At 49.4% G+C, this 19,079-nt stretch overlaps 1 protein-coding gene across 3 annotated transcripts in view; it reads left to right on the top strand.

The window, feature by feature from the left end:
- DSCAML1 (DS cell adhesion molecule like 1) overlaps positions 1–19,079 on the top strand; it is a 309,373-nt gene that overhangs the window by 104,616 nt on the left and 185,678 nt on the right. The window lies entirely within an intron of this gene.

The following is a 19,079-nucleotide window of genomic DNA, read 5'->3' on the forward strand; positions in this document are numbered from 1 at the left end:
AAGTTGAACTTGAGACCTTGGAACTTCAGGCATGAAAGTCTTTTGCACAACTATTATGCTGTCTCAGCCTTCTGGTGATCTGTTTTTGCAGAATCCTGGCTTCATTAAAGAGGGAAGAGAGGAAGCAGGCAAAGAAGGTGTTTCCTTAACTGACTGCCTCCACTGCTGCCACTGTTGCTTGACAATCTCTCTTGTGACTTGGTGGGGTCTTTAGAAGAAGCTCTCTGGGACTGTTCATGCCTTTTTGGTTGTCTCCTGAGCCCATTAGCACCTACTGGGCATGGTCCTCCTGGCTAGGACAGGTAATGCAGGGTCCTTCAACATGGCCATACCAAAGGGGCAGGGCATGCAGGGGACAGGGTCTCCTGCCAGCTGTGATGCTCAGCACCTTGGTGACCTCAAGCCCTTCTGTCTCCCTGAGCCTCTGCTTCCTTGTTTGCCCAATGAGGTGCTTGCTGAGTTAAGACACTGCGTGGCAGAAGCTCTTTCCTAAAAACTATTATAACTACAGTTTTAGGACGTGTCAGAACTAGAGAGCATTTGCCCACTACCCACCAAATCTCTCAGAGGTAGGGGGAAGGAGGCCAAACCAACATGAAGAATACCAACAATGGGTGAATGAATCAGAATTTTTTTTTGCCTCCAGGGTTATGGCTGGGGCTTGGTGCCTGCACTATGAATCCCTGCTCCTAGAGGTCATTTTTTCCCCATTTGTGTGGTTTGCATTTGATCAGAAGGAAATACTGATAAAGTGTTGCCCTTGTTGTTTATTGTTGTTGTTATTGCTATCGTTGTTGTTGGATAGGACAGAGAGAAATAGAGGACGGGAAGACAGGGGGAGAAAAAGATGGACACCCAGAGAACTGCTTTACAGCTTGTGAAGTGACCCTCCTGCTTGTGGGGAGCCGGGGGCTCGAACCAGGATCCTTGAGCTGGTTCTTGCACTTCGTGCCATGTGCGCTTAATCTGCTGTGCTACTGCCGGCCCCCTGAAACTGGATATTTGGAATTTGTTGGCAGTCTTGCAGCCTGGAAGTTCCCGACCTACCCACTCCCATCCTCACCCCTTTTTACCCTCAACTCATAAAAATCTGTCCCAGAAGAGAGTGAGGCTCACTCAGCATAGAGAGAAGCATAATCAGGAGAGGGACCCATTGGTGTGGTTTGCATTTGACCAGAAGGAAATACTGATAAAGTGGAGGCTGCAGGGGCCAGTGGAGTCTCCACAGCACTCCCAGTGGATAAGGATGTGGCGGGTGGTGATAGCTGACCTTTAGTCAGGTGGGAAGCAGTGCCCACAGTGCCCCAGCAATGGTGTGGCCAGCCCTTCCTTCCAGCATCACGTAGCAGACAGACTCCCCCACACCAGCCCCACTGCACACTGGATCCAGGGAGGAAGAGAACCCAGCCCACTGACAAGGGAGCTTAACCCTAATACTTTCTCATCTGTTTGAAAGTGTTCAGGGCCGTGTGTGTGTGTGTGTGTATGTGTATGTGCGTGTGTGTGTGTGTGTGTGTATGTGTGTGTGTGTAATTATGCTCACCAATAGGCAGTGTCCTACCTATCAGCATCATACTAGCTCATCAGATCTGCATGGCAATCTTGTGGGGAGTTCCATTATTATCCAAATTTGACTAATGGGAGCCTGTGGTACAGAGCAGGCAATAACTCAGCCATAGTCACACAGCTGATGCAGGGATTTGAGCCCAGGCAGCTGGCTGTGGCGTCTGTTCTCTTAACCACTCCACTATTTACCTGTTGAGATAGGTGACATTCTACAAATCTATACACGTGTCATTTCCTCCATTCCTTAGCATCCCCACAGGGCAAGCAGACAGGCCAGATTTGCCCCGTTTTACAAAAGCAGACATACAGGCTCAGAGAGGTCATCTGCTTGGCCTGAGGTCACTCAGCAGGTAGCAGTAGAGACTCAGCACACACAGCAGGGGAAAGTACAAATGCCATTCTCTGAAGTTCCAGACTCAGCCTTCTGTAAGTTTAATTGACCCCTTCAGTCCACAAGAAGATAGGGGAACTTGGCTGGGTATTGTTGGGGGGACTGGGGATCCTGGATCTGTAGAAGGACACCCAGGGTGGGTAACATAGGAATACTACCTTGGTGAATATCCATTAACATTCAAGGGAGGATTTGGGGATTGCACAGTGCCAAGTCCAAGGGCACGGTGCTCATGGTTTGAGAAGCCTCCCACTCCTCTCAGAGGGCCTTGGCAGCTCCATCTGGTCCACTAGAAATTCCTTTACCCAGAATCCTCTCCCCTTTACACAGAATGGGGGTACTACTTCTGCTTTCCCCTCCACCCATATCCCCAAAAGCTTGCATCCAGAGTGCATCTCAGTGTTAGCCCAGGACCTCCTCCTCATCCCTGGGGACAAGTGTAGCCAGACAGTCTGGGGACAGAGCAACAGAGCCATGTAGGGACCCTGCACAGCATGCACTCAGGCATGAGTCAGGACAGATGGACCCACATGAAAATATGCTCAGACCCAACAAGGACCACGCTAATTGCTCAGGATGCAAGTGCTAGGCTGTGTGCAGAATCTTCTATTTAGGCCTTGCAAGTTGCGGGAGGCTGAGGGGGACCCCCTACCCCATACATGCATGGATGAGGTGGAAGGGAGATAGTGGAGTTCAGGCTTCTAGTTGAATCCATTCTTGGCACCATCTTCTGGCCCAGGTCTAACCTGCCCACCTGCCCATGTCCTCTGAGGGAATCGGGACATAAAGAAGTGGAAATGCTGATCCCAGGGCAGCCTGAAGCTGGGGAAGGAATTGATGCTCTCCCTGGGCAGGCAGCCGTCCAGCATGGAGTGTGATAGTTAATAAAGGCTGCTGCGCACTCACAGCTGGGGCAGCAAACAGAGCAGCCCAGGCCGCAGGCTCAGCCCTTTCCCAGCCCTCCTCCCCACAGTGGTGATCATGGGCTGATTAAAGCAGACTTTTCTTGGCAGCCGATCCAATTAGGGGGGTGCAGGAAGCTTGGGGGGACCAGTGCTTTCCCAGAACAAGCCGGTAATCCTTAATCTCTCCTACTTGCTTCCCTGGGCAGGGAGCAGCAGGGAAGGGGATGAGGGACAAGTTCAAAGGAAAGGCTAGTGGATTCTGAGTCGGTCTGTCCTCCCTGCGAGCACTCTTGTCAGTGTTTGGGGCAGAAGGGGAGAAGAGGCCAGCTTCAGCGCAGCCCAGAGGGGCTGGCCTGCCAGAGGTTGGAGAAACTACACAGGAGGTGATGGCTCAGGAAGGTGCTTAGTCTAAACAGAAACAGCAGCTCTGATCTTACCAAAGCAGAGGATAATTCCAAAATCATTGATATTTGGCTTTGGAACGGATTGATTTTCCTCCCAGAAGATCTACCCACCTAATTCCACTTGACTTAAGCAAGTAATAAAAATGTGTTTGCCTTTCTTGATCACATTTAGATTGGCAGCCAGGGGCAGGGGGCTCCAGATCCTGCTGACTGGCTGGAAGAGCTAACTGTGGGCTTATTGCCTGTCCACAAGGAGCCACACAAACAGGCTGTGGACAGAACACAGTGGTCTGGAGAGACTAAATCTAAGGAAGTGGTCTGGGGAGGCTTCCTGGAGGAGTTACCACCTAATTTTGGGGAGCAGCACAGAAATATTGCACCTCCCCAAACACAATATTTTCCTCCTTCCGCTTCCCACCTCCATATACAGGTTAAGCCATATGCCATGTCTCCTCATCAGGCACAAAAGGATACTCATCCTGCCTAGTCAATTCTCCCTCAATTTTTTGTATTACATCTTAGAATGAGCTCAGCCAGTATGCCAGGCCCATAGGGATGCTCGGTTTAAGGGTGTCAGGTAGAGCATCAGACAGAACTCGAATGCCAGGGATATGTGTATGAAAATCACGCACCGTTGACAAGCAGAGCACAGATGTCCCAGTGATATCCATTCCTGAAGTGGCCCTGGATGCTGGGGACTTTTTCTGAAGTTGCTGCAGGTGCTTCCCCAGCAATGGTTTCCAGCTGCTGTGCCTAGGCTGCAAACCCTGCTCCTTGGAGCCATCTGTCCCCTTTTGACTTAGCTGGAAGAAGGGTCAAGATATTTAAGAAATGGTCATGAATCTCTGTATTAGTGGGCAAGACAGCTATTTGGGAGTGAGGAAAACAAGTGTCCCTGGGAAAAACAGTGGGCCGAGCAGCACTTCTGCCACACTCCCCAGATAGGACACGGACACCAGACAGGAGAAAAGGGACCCCTGGATCTTAGGCTTGCATCAGTGCTGCTCTGCTGGGCTCTGGGGTGCGTCCCTCAGTCAGGACCCCTGGTTTCCCAAATGAGAGAGTCCGACTGGAGGACACCCAAAGGTTTTTGTTGTTGTTGTTGTTGTTTTTAAATCTCTTCTTTTTTTACTCTTAGAACCTGAGATGCTGAGAGATAGAGACTCCCCCCTCCTTCTCTGACTTTTAAATTCTGTGGCCACAGGGCTTCTACTTTATTTCCTTTCATGTTCTAAGATCTGAGCATTGCTTTTGACTGACTGTAGGTGTAATAAAATTTGTACTTTTTCAAAATTTAATTACTAGCAGTAAACGATCAATCAGTCCATTGATTAACTACTTATTGATTCCCCCTGACATGGCTCTGAGACAGTTAGGCTGCATTTGGAACACAATCCTTTGGTAATTGGCTTAGCTTGCCAGGCACACAGCCTCTGTTAAAAGGCATTTGGGTCCTGGTAAATGGCTTTTTATCTAAGTATTTATTTCTCAGCTCCCAGGACTGCTGTTGGGGGACATTTTATGTGTGCACTGGGTTTAGCAGGTAAGCCGGGAGATGTAAACAGAGACTCCATCTGGCTGCCTGACATCTGGTATGAGAGATGCAGCCCCTCTCATGGAAAGTCCCAGGACCACTCCTTCCACCTCCCCAGGCCTCTGCTAGCTGCTCTGTAAAATGAGGGGTTCAGGACACCTTGGTCTCCAAAGGCTCAAAATCCTGAATCTGGTTCTCACTCTCCTCTTCACAGCAGTCTAGCTTAAAGGGTGGGGAATTTGCATATCAAACGCGCCTACAGGTGCAGGTTGCCAGGGTGTGCCCTTCTCCTGGGAAGATGTGGACCAGGTTGGTGCTTTGAAGTGTGTGTGTTGAGTGAGAGCATTCTTTAAGCCAGGCTCAGGCCTCTGGAAATTGGCCTCTTGCTCTCAAAATGTGAGGCCGTTCACAGTGCAGCCAGCTCTCTGGGTGTGAGAGAGGAATGCCTGGCCAGCTCCACTGGGTTCCATCCTTCTGTGTAGTGGCTGCCTGCCCAGGAGGGCAACTTCATCTCATCATGAAGACCAGCAAGGCAAGGAGGCTATTCTGGCCCCCTTCCTTGCAAACCTGTGATGGCCTCTGAAGTCAGACAGCAAGAAGCCTCAGAGTGTTGGTTGGTTTGCAATATCACATCAGGGCACACAGCTAATTGGGACATACCAGAAGTTAGGATGAAATGTCACCCAAGCACAGGAGTTCAGATCTTCAACTCTGCCCCAAGGAGGAGGGGTCTCTCTTCACCATTTAATCACTAGGCCCCTCCATGCTGCTGCAGAAACATCCTGGTGCAGTTTCCTGTGAAGCCTCTTGTTCCCACTCCTGCATCCAGTGTGTCTGCAGGCTCCAGAGTCAAGTCCAAACTCCCTATTATGACATGAAAGCTCACCCTGATGCAGCCAGATGTGCCCTGTGCCTCCTGCCCACCCACTCTCTTCCCTGCTCACAGTGGGATTTCAGTGTTTGCTGAGCAGAGTGAGTTTGTTCTCAAAATCAAAAAAGAAGTTGAGGCATCTATACTATAAAAGAGGTTGAGGCACTGGAATGACCTTCTTCCTTTCTTCCCTTTCCTTCTTGAGAGGCAGCCGTAGATCCCTGGATGCCTATGAGTGAGGAAGGCCCTTCCTTTCAAGAAGGTCTAGTAGCACAGGTTTGGCCAAACCATCAGTCCAGGCTTGGCATTTTCACTGTTAAACACACATGTCACACAGGCCCCAGAAGACCCCGTGTTCTGGCCCTCCTCACTCTCTGACCTCACTGGATGCCATGGTCCCCTTGCTTATTGACTTTGGTGTATGCTCGTCAAACACACTAGGGCACCACACACACACACACACACACACACACACACACACACACACACACACACACACACACACACACACACACACTAGGGCTTTTGCACATTCTCTTCCCTCTGCCTGGAAAGCCATCTTGCCACCCTATGCTTCCCGTTTGATTCCACCTCATCATTCAGGTCTGAGTGTATGTGTCACCTTTCTCTGCAAACGTCTCTTTCCTGGTATGAACCAAGGAGACCCATGTCCATGTTCCCTACCTCAATCCTTCCTACTTCACATACTTTCCCTTCACCTTTGCTGTTGATGCTTTTCTATGATGTGCTCACCAGGCTACAAACTCCCTTAGCAATGGGACAGTGTCTGTCTGTCTGTCTGTTTGTCTGTCTGTCTTGGACACTGACATTCCTTGAGGGCACAGAACAGTGTTTGACTCTAAGAAACCACTGATTTTGGTTTGTTTTTCTTATTTTACGCAGTACTGGGGAATGAACCAAGGGCTTTAAAACAGGTTCAAGCTCCCTGGCCCAACATTTTTTTAAAGGCTTAGGAGTGAGAGAGGAGAGAAAGGGAGAAACACCACAGCACCGCCCCACCATCCCTGAAGCTCCACTTGTTGCTGACCATGGTGTTCCAATAAGGTTCCAGGGCTGGAACCCAGGGCCATGATAGGGTATATGCTCTCCTGGCTGAGTTGTCTGTCTCCCAGCCCCTGAGGCTATTTTCTTCTTCTTCTTCTTTTTTAAATAAAGGAATGATCTACCATGAAAGATGGGGATTAGGAGCGGCCACTTGGGCCTGGGCCTGCCTCTGTCTCATGTCCCCCAGCTCAGGCAGATGGGACCTGAAAGGTCTCCCAGGGCATGATGCCACTGACGCCAGCCACGTGGGGCAGAGCTTTCCCTGCCCAACCATCTGCCAGCCTGGTGCCCACCCAGGCTGGTGCTGCCAAGGTTGAGGCCACTGCCCTTCAGTGGAGGGCTTGCCTTTGAGGGCTGCTCTCCCCAGTGGGGAGTCCTTTGGCTCTCTCCTTTTATGGGGAGTTTGTGTTGCTGGAGTGACTGTAATTGTCGGATTAGCATTTGGTACACCTGCAGCCAGAGGCCCCAAGGGCACCTAGGCCTTTGGAAATCAATTGGTATAAACAAACAAATATATTCTTGGGAGAGGAGCACAAGAAGTGGGGGATACTGGAAAGCCAGGGAGAAAACCAAGTGCCAGTGGCTTCTGCTTACCCGGCTGTGCCGAGTCCCATTCTCCCCCAGCCGCCGCCCCCCACCAGACCTGCTCCAAGTTCAGTGCCAAATTCCCCGCCTTCTATCACTACAGAGAAACGGAGACTGTAATTTCAGCACTAGCCTGAATGGGCTCCTTCCTTCTTATTAGCTGTGGGGGGGGGGGGGAGCTTAGGCAAATTGGTTATTGTTCAAGCTGCTCTCCTCTCTTCTCCACCCCACCCCATGCTTTGGAGTGCAGGAACAGCAGGAAGGAGAGGAGCTGAGCCACAGAAGTAGGAGACCTGCCTTTGGATGTGAGCAGGACCCTAGAGTGGAGAGAGGGCCAGGGGGCATACACTCTTCTGCCTGGGGCCTGGCACTGCTTGGAGACGAGCCCGAGCACCTCTCTGGACACACCTGCCGCCTGCTGCTGTTAGGATGGAACCTGGCCAGCCTCCCAGGGGCCCCAGATTTAGCATCATGGAGCAGAGAACATAAAAGGGTCCCTTCTGCTCTGCAAATTACAAGGTGCCTTCACCTATTTGCCAGCAGACCCAGGTTCTTGCTGAGAGCTGTCCCCAATCCTGAGCCACCCAGTTCGGTGGGATGATGGCTGTTGTGGAATAAACTGGCACAGACAGGGTCTGTGGGATCTGTGACAGCCAAGCCTCTTACTGAGAAGTACAAGGCAGATACTGTAAGGCCTGAGCCAAGCTCTCCAGGCCTCAGTCTCCTCATCTGGGTCATAATCTTCCCTGAAGAACAGTTGTCTTACTCACCATTGTATTCCTGCTGCCATGTAGCAGATATTAAAGACACTTTTCTTTAGTGCTGGAGAGCAAACCCTAGGGTCTCACATTTGCTTGGCATAAGCTCCATCACCAAGTATATCCCTAGTCTCCATTTTCCGCCTGTTCTTAAAGGATTGAATACCAATATCCACTTCCTTTGGTTGTTGTACAATAAATGAGATAATGTGCATTAAACCCTCAGCACATAATTACAGGTAATAGTATTTAGCTGCTATCTGGTTCTTTGAGTGGTTGCCTTTCTTGCTCGAATGGTAGATGACTAGTGAGCTACCTTCCTGGTACCTTTTTCTCCAGTGTAGGAATTCTAAGAGCAGGCATACCATTTATTTATTTATTGTCACCAGGGTTATCACTAGGACTCAATGCCTGCATGAATCTACTCCTCCCTGTGGCCAATTTTTCCTCTTTTATTTTTTTAATTTGATAGAAACAGAAATAAGGCAAGAGAGAGAAAGAGAAAGAAATACCTGCAGCTTGCCTCGCTGCTCATAGAGCTTTCCCCCTTGCAGGTGGGGAGCAGGGATTTGAACCCAGGCCTTTGTGCATAGTAACTTAATAAGTTGTGCCACCACATGTCAAAAGACATGAATCTTTTTTTTTCCAAGTTAATTTATTGGGGGGGGGGAGATGATTTACAAAATAGTTGTCACATGAGTACAGTTTCTTACCTTCCTGTGATAGTTGCCTGCACCACTAACTGGAGTCTTCCTCCATCATTGTGCACTGGGTTCCCCAATACCCTTTCAAGCCCTCCTGCCTCCCCCTTTAGAGTCCTTGGCTCTGTTGCAGTAGACTACTGCTAGTTTGAGTTTCACCCTGTGTTTCCCTTCTCTTTGTTTCTTAATTTCCATTAATTTTCTATTAGTTAGACCATCTAGTATCTATCCTTCTCCTTCTGGCTTATCTTAACTCAACATAATCCCTTCAAGGCCCATCTGAGATGTAGTAAAAGAGATCTCGTCATTTCTTACAGCCAAGCATTTTCCCATTGTGTGTCTGTACCACAACTTTCTTAACCACTTATCTGTTGTTGGACATTTGGGTTGTTTATAGCACTATGTAAATTATATTTATAATTCCACAAAGATAATTTATGCAATTATATTTAGTGCTGTGATGAACATGGTGTGCATAGATCTCTTCAGATAAGTGTTTTGTGTTCTTTGGGCAGATGCCTTGGACAAGAGTTGCGGAAATCATGTGGCAGGTCCACTGCTAATGTGATCACACTTGATTTCAATGTGTTGGGGTGCAGGGCTGTTCCATGGAAAGCAGCATCACCACCTGCTGGTGGGAGGGCAACAGCAAAGGTAGAGAGGGGTGCCCAGACTGGGGTCCCTCAATCACTGGACTGTCCACAGCAACTGTCAGTGGACCTGAATCTATAGGTGCCAAGTGGGTGCACAGCCAGGAAGAGATGTGGCAGTTACTGTCTCAGCAGAGGCGGAACCGGGATGAGGGGGGTGAGAGTTCGCTGTTGGAGGTTTGTGGGTTTCTTCATTCAAAGAGAGCTGAGATTGTCAAGAAAGCCAGGCCTCCTTTACTGCACTAGGAACTCTCTTTAGCATGTACACCAGGGTGGGGATGGGTGAGTGAGGTTCTGTAGAACCCCCTTAGTATTTCTAATGTCAGTAAATCCCAAATTAACATGCTGTTCCCTGTGGACAGTCCTCAAGGTCTTATGCAGGTCACTTGAAAATGAAGGTGATGGGGCCCGGAACTGACCGTCTAATAGCCTTGCCAAGCAAGTGGCCCTGCATCACATGGGAGCACGTAGAACAGCACCAAGAGAGCTCCATGGCTGCTAGAGTGGAGCTTTGGTGTCTCCCCTCTCTCTGCCTCTTTACTCTCCTCTCTCTCAATCAGTGAAAATACTGGGTCTGGGAGTCCACTCAGCAGTGTTGCGCACAATGTGTGTGTGTGTGTGTGTGTGTGTGTGTGTGTGTGTGTGTTGTGTGTGTGTGTGTGTGTGTGTTGTGTGCGTGTGTGTGTGTGTGTGTGTGTGTGTGTGTTTTCAGTTAACTTTAAAGTGTTAAGTACTTGGGCTCAGCAGATAGCATAATGGTTATGCAAAAGACTCTCATTCCTGAGGTTCTGAGGTTCAATTCCCAGCACCACCATAAGCCAGAGCTGAACAGTGCTCTGGTCTCTTTCCCTCTCTCTTTCCCATTAAAATAATTTTAAAAAAGTTATGTATTTGTTCTACATCATCTTTTTATTTTATTTTATTTTATTTATTTGTTTATTTATTTGTTATCATGGCTATTGCTGAGGCTTGGAACCTACACAATGAAGCCACCACTCTAGTAGCCATTTTATTTCATTTTCCTCCCTTCCTTCCTTCCTTCCTTTCTGTCTTTCTTTCTTGAATAAAGTCAGAAAAGTTGAGAGGGAAGAGGGTGGTAGAAAGGAGGAAAGAGAAATTGCAGCACTGCTTCACCAGTCATGAAGCTTTCCCCCTACAGGTGGAAACCAGGTCTTGAACCCATGTCCTTCCACATATGTAATATATGTAATATATGTGCTCTAACAGGCACAACTTCCCTCCCTCTATCCTGTCTACACTACCTTAATGTTCCAAATTAGTCATGTAGGAACCTGTAGGCATTGACGCCTCATGTGGTGTCTGCCCCTCAGCCGTAGGATTGGAGAAGCCCCCTCCCCCAGCCTTCTCTGTAGCCTGGGCCTCTACCCTGCCCCTTTGAGTGTCCCCAGTCCCATCCCCTCTCTGTCCCCACTGAGAGCCACCACACTGTCCATGGTGCACTGCTGTGAAGCAAATGCTCTGTGCTGGTGCCGAGCTCGGCCTCCTGTACTTGCTGCAGCTCAGTGCAAACACTGTGCTTTGGAAGAGCAGGGGAGGAATAAATGTTTCAGTCGCACTATAAATAATGGAGCGGGGAAAGATGTTGTGAGAGTGGTGCTCTGGGTTTTGCCAGGAGGTATGTTTTTCTTCCTTCTTTATTTTATTTTTTTCCTTATACCTTCTCCACCCAGCCCCCTTTACTCAGTCTGATACAGAATGCCTCCAACCAGGGATCAGAGAAAAACAGCTCTGCTCCAAGGGATAGAGAAGATTAAACTGTTGAAACTGAACAAATCAATCCCTATGGGGAAGTGCAGAGGGGAGGGAGAGCCTGGCCAGGGCAGTGCCCGGATGTGATTTGGGGGCTACCACAGGACTCTGCAGGCTTCATCCACTGTGGCAGGGAATGTGAAGGGAGCAGGAAGCACTGTAGGCAGGAGAGCTGGGATGAAATTCTGCCCGTTTACTTTTCCTTAGCAAGCCAGCTCCTGGGGGCAGGCTGGTGGGATCTCCCTGCGTGGCCAGAGCAGAAAGGCAAAGGCATTAGTGGAGGGAATTGGGATCCCAAGGCAGTCATCAGAGCAGAGGCTAGAACTCGGTGAAGGTGGGAGCCCTTGACTGGACCCAGACAAGAGACAAGTGTAGACATCAGTGCATGGAAATGGTGGGCAGGCGCTAAGGACTAAATCTGTGGTGTGGCCATGTGTCAGGGGCCAGCATTTAGGTGGGATCAGATATACCTGTAGGGGATGGTCTTTAGTTGAGAGATAGTTTTGGCCCCTTCCTTCCTTCCTTCCTTCCTTCCTTCCTTCCTTCCTCTCCCCCCTCCCTCCTTTCCTTCTTTCCTTCCTGCCTTCTTTTCTGTGATACCAGGGATTAAGCCCAAGACCTCCAACATGCACAGTAGAGATAAGCTACCTCTCAGGCTCATTTTCTTATAAGTGGTTTAATAATGATTAACAAGATTGTACGATAAGAGGGATACAATTCCATACAGGTCCCACCACCAGAGTGCTGTGTCCCATACCCTCCATTGGAAGATTCCCTATTCTTTATTCCTCCGGGAGTATGGATGTAAATTCTTTATGGGGTGCAGAAGGTAGAAGGTCTGGCTTCTGTAATTGCTTCTCTGCTGAACATGGACTTTGGCAGGTTGGTCCATACCCCCAGCCTGTTTCTGTCTTTCCCTAAAGGGGTAGGGTTCTGGAGAGGTGAGGTTCCAGGACACATTAGTGAGGTCGTCTGCCCAGGGAAATCAAGATGATGTCGTGGTAACATCTGCAACTTGGTGGCTGAAAGGTGGCAAAATGTTTAATAAATAGGAACCCAGAGATGCTCTCACTACTTTGTGAGGTGGCCAAGTTCATGGCTGACTGGCTTGTAAGTCCAGATTCTGCCTGCAGGCATGCAGGTCAAGCTTGTTCCCTCTTATACCCAACGGTCCTCTGGGTCTTGAAGTCAGCTAACATGGTCCCTTGAAGTCTTTTTTCTGGACTAAAAACTACAAGTTCTACAAAAGAAAGAGTTTGTCCATACCTATCTGGTTTTCTGGGTATATGCCTGCTTTCCTGAAAAGGTGACACCTTATTCCACATGACTTTATCTTTTATTCATTTAAACTTATTTCTTAAAATTCTATGGTGCTAAAGATTGAACCCAGGGTCTTATGCATGCACATTACCACTGAACTGCCTATTTCCTTTTTCTGTTTTTAGAATCAACAAGTCGGGGGTGGGGTGGGGCAAGAGCACAAGCACTAGCTCAAAGCACTGCTGTACCATCTGTGGCCTTCACCTTGCTGTTCCCAAGTGATTCTAGGAAATGAACCCAGAGCCTGATGCATGTTGAGGTGATTGCTCTATCACTGATCCAGCTCCCAGTCCTAAGTGCTGTTTTTAGACGATTTAGGTTGGTCACCCCACAGATGGCCTTTGGATGGTAAACAGTCAAGAAACAGGAGTAGCCAGGCCCTCCAAGCCTTCCCTGACTGCAATGCTGGGATCTCAGTGACCCTGGTTTGTGCATCAGTTCTCAGCCTTGTCCAGCTTCAGCCAGCAACAGGGCTGCCCCACCCCCCCAGCCCCGAGCATTTGAGCAGGTGCAAACTCGGGTTCACACCCTGCCTCTCTTCCTCACTGGAGCCCAGTCTCCCCACTCTGCTAGTTACCACCTGACATTTGCAGCTCTGCACTCCATCAAGACTGCACCAGGAGAAAGCTGCTCATTATCAGGGAAGAAAAAGGGAGAGAACTTTGCTTTGATGGAGAAGAAATCATGCTGTAGGTCGGGCTCTGTCACCTTGGCCACGAAGAGGGATGCAGGAGAAGAGACCAAGGAGGGCCAGGTGGCAGGCGAGGAAGGTGATTGGAATGGTGGCATTTGGGACTGATTGGAGGGGAGAGAATCTGGGACTGGGGTGGCCTCATTATAATAATTGTATCCTTCCCCTGTAGTTACAACCTTGCAAAATGTAACTTGATGTTTGTAATGAGCCCTAATGAGACAATCACCAAAAGTTTCGGAGGGGAGAATGACTGCAGAATATAGCCTGTGTGGGTAGTGGGACGTAGTGTCAGTGTGCACCTGTTGTGTTCTCATCTCCTGCCTCCCCCAGGTAGGAGCCCTGGGGAAGGCTTTCATCTCCAGGGCTACCACCTTAGCTGTCCACTGTAGCCTCTGGTTCCAGGATTCCCAATTCCCAGTCCAGAGATTTCCTCCTCCCATTTGAGTTGAGCCGCTAGTGTACATCCACCCCATAAAACTTTAGTACTGCAAGGATCCCAAGGGGGTTGGGGAGGGACCAGAGTTCAACCTCATCCCTGCAGGAGTGGCAGGTTGTCATTGTGTCTAAGAAAAAACAGGACTGGTGCCTTCAGATTGCACAGGGGTTAAGCATGACACTTGTCACCTCTTTTATGCTGTCTGTCTCCCCTGAGATTATGGAAGAGAGGTAATAGGGGCATGATCCCCAACTCAGAGGAACCCCTAGGGGTAGAATGTCATTTGTATATGTATTTATGTACTTAATGTGGAACGGGGGGTGAGCCATGGACTTTGCTCATGTGTTGAGTGGTCTCTATAGCTCAACTTTTTCATTCCCTGCCCTTAGAGAAGAGATGATGCCATAGCACCTTCTGTCACTCATGGAACTCCCTTGGTGCTGTCCATGGTGTTCCCATGTGGCTTTAGGAATCAAACGCAGAGCTGTAAGCATGGTAAACTGTGCACTTTACTTACTGAGCCATCTCCCGGGCCCAGTGATGGGGTTTTATATGAAATGAATATATGGTACATTTATAGAGAAGTGGCTATCTAATGGGGTGGGAACAAGAGTTCTTTCTCAAAATCAAGCTGTGAAAAAAACTGTTGATGCACTAGAGGATGCCCTACCTCCTCTAGCTCTGATTCTTCTTCTTCTAGTGTTTGCCCTTCTTCCGTAGCCAGTCAACAGCATCAGGTTGAGCCTGATGTAAAGTTTCGAGACCTCCTTTGAATCTGGAGAGGTGGCAGTCGTTGACTATGTGGGTCATAGTCTGTCTGGAGCCGCAGGGGCAGTTCGGGTCGTCTCTGGCTCCCCAGCGATGGAACATAGCAGCGCACCGGCCATGGCCTGTTCGATAGCGATTGAGGAGGGCCCAGTCATAACGTGCTAGGTCAAAGCCGGGTTGACGCTTGCAGGGGTCTGTGATGAGGTGTTTGTTCTTTACCTCAGCTGACTGCCAACTCTGTTTCCAAGAGTCTGGAACAGAGAAGTTCAGTGTAGGCGTAGGGGACCAGATTGGGTGACAAGATGTCAAGCGTTAGACAGGGTGGGCGAAGATATCCGCGTATATTGGCAGGTCCGGTCGAACGTAGACGTGGGAAATGAACTTAGATGATGCCGCATCCCGACGAATATCTGGCGGGGTGATGTTGCTAAGAACTGGCAGCCATGGAACCGGGGTGGAACGGATGGTTCCAGAAATTATCCTCATGGAGGAATATAATTTGGAATCGACCAAGTGGACATGGGGGCTACGGAACCATCCTGGGGCACAGTATTCTGCAGTGGAATAGCATAATGCCAGAGATGCTGATGTTCTCTGTGATCTCTGATTGAATCTGGCCTTGGCCACATGTGCAAGGCACTGGTCAGCCCTCAGAATAGCTGCTGGTGCCCTGATCCCTCTGGCAGTTGGGTATGATTCTCAGAACAGAGCAAATGTGATATTTACATTTCCATTTTAATTAAAGTCCTTGTTGGTCTCAGAGTTCCCCTGAATCTATTAGTCCCCATTGCAGCCTCCCCTCTCTGGCAGAATGATTCTGAGGACAGAGCCATGCTCAGGCCTTGCTCTGGCTGCAGATCAAACTGGCCCTCAGATTCAGGCCACAGGCAGGAAACTCAGGAATAGAAAAGGCCCTTTGCCTGAGGACACATCACTCACAGTCAATAAGACCTTCAGTTCAGGTCCATCTCCTCATTTTTATTTGCTTATTTATTTATTTATTTATTTATTTATTTTCATGTGCTGCTTGGGAATGAACTCTTTCTTGCATATGTACAACATGACAGAGCAGCCCCAGGCCCAATTTTTTCATTATATATTTATAGAGAGAGAGATGGAGAGGCAGAGAGATACAACTCAGCACTGCTCCACCGTTAATCGAGCTTTCCTGGGTCTGTGGTTCTACCATATGGTGCCAGGGTTGAACCCAGGGCCTCATGCACAGCAAGATGCAAAGTCTACAGGGTGAGCCATCTCCTGGCCCTGGATGAGTACTTCTAACATTGTCTAGTGATTCTGGTTCCTTCTCCAAATGGAGGGCCTGAACAAGGGCAGGCCCTTGGTGGTTCTGTCTCCCCTTGAGGGAGCTTCAAATCGACATCCCTTTTCAGCATTCAAGGATCTGAAGCCTTGAGATCCTGCTCGAGCAGCTCTTGTTGAGATTCACTTTCCTAGTGCCTATGTTAGGGAGGGGTAGTGGAGAGTGGAAGCAAGAGGCAGGATGGAGAAATGGTTCTTGGTGGGAAGATTGGGGATTAAGGCCTTGGTGTATATTGGGATGGGAGGAGCATGGCAGGCAGGGCAAGTCGGAGAACTCAGCAAGTGTACTGTTCTTGAGCTGCGCTGAGTCACTCCATGGAGCCCTGCCAGTGTGACCCCACCCTCCAGACTTGGTCCAAGGGCAGCTGCCACTGGCCCACAGGTGGGCCTGCACCTGAGTAGTCAGATTCTGTGGCCAAGGCTGTGTCAGCCAGGGGGGCTCAGCAAAGGATTTCTCTCCACTAAAGCAGGTTCTGATCCCCACTTCTCCATAACCACTAGACAGCTTTATCAAGACCCTTAACCTCTGTGGTCTCCTTTTCCTTATTGCTAAATAAGAAAATTATGAATATTATGACTGTCTTTCTATTCTGTGGTCAGACTTAATATCAGATACACTCAAAAAAGTGCCACAAATTAAAAACCTTTGTAATGGCTAAGTGCCAGGTATAGTTATCACTACCAGAGAGCTTCTTTGGTTAGCTCCACCCCTGGGTGTCAGGAAGTGGAAAGCAGGCACAGAGCAAACTCAGTATGTCAAGTGTCTGTCCCTTGCTGCTTCTGACCCATGCTTAGCTAAGCTCCCGCTAAACGCCAGCCGTCCACACCCACAGGCACTCTGGAGTAGCTGCAGGTGCACATGGCATGACCAAGGAGGGAGAGGCTTCCCTGCTGACCTGTTGGGCACGGACATCATGGGAACTGTGTCTGACCAGCAGGCATGACCAGATGGGCTGACCCGACTATCAGGGATGGCTCCAGAGCATCCAGTGAGCTCATTTTTGCTTAAACAATACAAAACAGAAGTAAAGCTTACTCTCACTGTGCATTCCTACCTTCCCAGGTAGCCTAGCAGTCAGGAGCATTCTGCTTTCAGGTGAGAGTGGGGTGTGGAAGCCAGTCTCTGAACATTGGGGTGCCATGCTGGAGAGGGCAGGGGTAGATCATTTCCTTGACACCTTTTTGTGTGGGGGAAGGGCATAATTCATAGCTACAGCATTCAATTCACTCAAGAGACATCTCCATTACTGGAAATGTGTTTACCCGAATCAGGGGCTATAATCGGGGCAGTTAATTGCCTCTTCCTCAGCTGGAATGAGTCCTCTGGGGGATCCACTCCAGCTCCTATTACTCTCTTTTGGGATGTTAACCCTTTGTTGGCCCAGGTGGCAGGCGTTGACTTGCACCGTAGGATGGGGGTGTCACTCCCAGCACCCCTACCGTGAAGCCTTTCTCTTCCTCCTTTTTTTTTTTGCCTCCAGGATTATCACTGGGACTTGGTGCTGGCATTACAAATCCACTGCTCTTGGCGGTCATTTTTTTCTTTCCTTTCCTTTTTTTCCCCCTTTGGAACAGAGAGAAATTGGGGGGGGGGGTAGATAGAGATGGAAAGAGAAAGACACCTACAGATCTGCTTCACTGCTTGTGAAGCATTCTCCCTGCAGGTGGGGACCTGGGGGCTCAAACCCTGATCTTTGTGCGGGTCCTCGTGCTTAGTACTATGTGCACTTAACCAGGTGCACCACTGCCCTGTGAGACTTCACCCTGCTGGTGGCCCTGGGGAGAGCCCAGCCCATCTCCTGCCTCACACTCCAGATAAAGGCTCCGGTTCTCTGCCAAGTTGTAAAAGGAGAAAGCTGAACTTTGCTGCCCTGAGTAAGTGGATGGAGAAGTTGTCAGCTTTTTTTCAATGCAGTGCCAGTAGCACATGCACACAGGATGCTACCATAGCCCCTTTATCTATCCACAGTAGAGAAACAGAAAAGAAAGAGGGAGAGTGACACAGAGAAGAGTGACAACCTAACACTGCTTCACTATCTATGGAGCTCTCCCAGTGCTTCCCAGTGACGTTGGAGCTCAAACCCAGGGCCCCACACCTGATAAGTGGTGTGGTGTGCTTTACCAGGTGAGCTATGTACCAGTCCCAAGAAGTCTTCTTGACTGCTTGTGAGATAGAGGTTGATCCCATAGCCTGGGTATGACATGGGCAAATCTCTCAAGTCTGGAACGCTACAGTACCATGAATCTGAGGGCTGTGGAAGGTACACCGTGGTGGCTCTGTCTGTGCCTAAGCATGGTGCTAAGTGAGGCTCTTGTTTGCTTTTTAAAGGCAGCGGCTGGCCTCCCTAGCCCTGCTAGACCTTTGTTGCCAGTGAGCAGGCAGTTGCATTGTGCAAAAGTCATTGTTCTCCAACCATGGGTTCCCTGTGCCTGCCTGTCAGCTAGCACCCAGTGGCCAAGCCCAGCTCTATCACCCTGAGGTGACACTGCCAAGAGGCAGGTCCCTGCATATTGTGTCACATGGCACATGCACTGGTATCAATCCCCCCACACACACTGAGGGCTAGAACGCCCTTTTCCAGGAGGCAATGTGGGAGAAGAGCACCCAGCCAGTTCAGTGATCACAGTCCCAGATGACAGGGCTCAACAGGGGCCTTGAAAAGTCACAAATTCTGGGCTGTCAAGATAGTTCACATAGAAAGATGTCTGCTCGTCATGCTCAGTACCCCCATTGCACTGGGGGAGGCTGCAGTGCTGTGGTATCTGTCACTATCTACCAGAAAAGTTGTCTGGAACAGTGACTAAAAATGTTGCTGTTTCAACTCCTGCTCATTACTGAGATCTTCCTCTGTAGTCCAGAAGATCTCTTATAAGTGTGGCATGACACAACCAAGGCCCCAGGGACCACAGGTTCAACTCCTGGCACCACCTAATGCCAGAGCTAAGCAGGGCTTTGACTTCTCTCTCCCACTCTTTTAAGCATGATCTAGCAGCATTCAGAAAGGTGAGTTGGGCACGGGACTCCTGATGGTAACAAACAGAGCCAGAGAGGCAGATCCTGTCCAGGTGAAAGGGAGAGGCTGGGGGGCAAGCTTTGTGCCGGGGACCTGGAATTGGACGGTTACTGACACTGAGCATTAAATTCAACTTGAATCCTTTTTTTGGCAGCAAAAGCAAAAATGGAAATCAGATTGTTATATGGGTGTCTAATGAAAGGGCTTCTGCCAGGAGAGGCACTCTGCTCCCTGGTACTAAATTTTCAAGCCAGACATATTTGTTTACTGGCCAGGGAAGGTGACCCCACAGCCTGTGGCTTTGTGTGGCTTCGAGTTTTCTGTTTC

Source organism: Erinaceus europaeus, chromosome 20 (genome assembly GCF_950295315.1).
Source record: "Erinaceus europaeus chromosome 20, mEriEur2.1, whole genome shotgun sequence".
Taxonomy (NCBI): domain Eukaryota; kingdom Metazoa; phylum Chordata; class Mammalia; order Eulipotyphla; family Erinaceidae; genus Erinaceus; species Erinaceus europaeus.